Raw genomic sequence first — 2,142 nt, forward strand, 5'->3', positions numbered from 1 at the left:
CCCCGATGTTTATAGCAGCAATGGCCACGATAGCCAAACTGTGGAAGGAGCCTCGGTGTCCATCGAAAGATAATGGATAAAGAAGATGTGGTTTATGTATACAATGGAATATTACTCAGCTATTAGAAATGACAAATACCCACCATTTGCTTCAACGTGGATGGAACTGGAGGGTATTATGCTGAGTGAAGTAAGTCAATCGGAGAAGGACAAACATTATATGTTCTCATTCATGTGGGGAATATAAATAATAGTGAAAGGGAATATAAGGGAAGGGAGAAGAAATGTGTGGGAAATATCAGAAAGGGAGACAGAACGTAAAGACTCCTAACTCTGGGAAACGAACTAGGGGTGTTGGAAGGGGAGGAGGGCGGGGGGTGGGGGTGAATGGGTGACGGACACTGAGGGGGGCACTTGTCGGGATGAGCACTGGGTGTTATTCTGTATGTTGGCAAATTGAACACCAATAAAAAATAAATTTATTATTAAAAAAACTGTGCAGTAGACATGAACACACATTTCTCCAAAGAAGACATACAAATGACCGACAGATACATGAAAAAATGCTCAACATCATTTATCATCAGGGAAATACAAATCAAAACCACAATGAGAGACCATCACACACCAGTCAGAATGACTAAAATGAACAAGTCAGGAAACAACAGATGTTGATGAGGATGCAGAAAAAGGGGAACCCTCTTACACTGTTGGTGGGAATGCAAACTGGTGTAGCCACTCTGGAAAACAGTATGGAGGTTCCTCAAAAAGTTACATATAGAACTACCCCATGACCCAGCAATTGCACTACTAGGTATTTACCCAAATGATACAAACATAGTGATTCAAAGGGGCACTGGCACCTCAATGTTTATAGCAACAATGTTTACAAGCCACAATATGGAAAGAGCCCAGATGAACATCAGCAGATGAATGGACAAGAAGTGGTATATGTATACAATGGAATATTAGTCATAAAAACATGAATTCTTACCATTTGCAAAGACATGAATGCAACTAGAGGGTATTATGCTAAGCAGAATAAGTCAGTGAGAGAAGGACAAATACCATATGATTTCACTCATATGTGGAATTTAAGAAACAAAACAGATGAACATGGGGAAGGGAAAGAAAAATAAACATGAAAACAAAGAAGGAGGAAAACCATTAAGACTTTTAACTATCGGAAACAAACTGAGGGTTGCTGGAGGGGAAGTGTTGGGGTATGGGGTAACCGGGTGATGCACATTAAGGAGGCCATGTAATAAGCAACTGGGTGTTATATACAACTAATGAATCACTAAATTCTACCTCTGAAACTAATAATACAGTATATGTTAATTAAATTGAATTTAAATAAAAAAATTTTTTAAACCCTGCTGACAATATGTTCCACCAACTTTATCTTCTCTTATTGGCATGCTTTTACTAGGATAATTTGAAACTTCAAAGGCTTCTTTGGGAAACTTAAGATCTCCTCCAAATTGGCTCCTCTAGGGATCCCTGGGTGGTGCAGCGGTTTGGCGCCTGCCTTTGGCCCAGGGCACAATCCTGGAGATGCGGGATCGAATCCCACATCGGGCTCCCGGTGCATGGAGCCTGCTTCTCCCTCTGCCTATGTCTCTGCCTCTCTCTCTCTCTCTCTGTGACTATCATAAATAAATAAAAATTAAAAAAAAAAAACAAATTGGCTCCTCTAAAACCTTTACCTTACCATCACCTCTGCTCCTTCTTCCTCATTTCACTTTTGATCTTCCTTCTGGTTCCCTTGAATGCTTTACTACATCCCCCTTCAAACTCTTACCTCCTCCATCCCTGTTCACTTTTACAGATGTTCACTTTCCCACCACAACCCCTTAGCTCCTCACAGTAACTTGAACTTTGGGCCCCTTACCCTCTATTGAGATCTCCCAAGGAATTCAAAGACTCCCGAAAGAAACCACCTGAGGCTGAATGGATGGGGGGAAGGCTATTTGGAAATAGAACTAGAACTAGATGTTTTATCCCTCAGATAACTGTAGAGACATCCATGTGGCTGCTGGATGTCTCCTCAATCACTTGCCTAAAATTTGGCCACCAGCCTCCATAAGATTACATATAAGAGCAAAAGAAAATCATAGATGTCTGCTTCAAAATATTAGA

The sequence above is a fragment of the Canis aureus genome, chromosome X (assembly GCF_053574225.1).
Source record: "Canis aureus isolate CA01 chromosome X, VMU_Caureus_v.1.0, whole genome shotgun sequence".
NCBI lineage: Eukaryota > Metazoa > Chordata > Mammalia > Carnivora > Canidae > Canis > Canis aureus.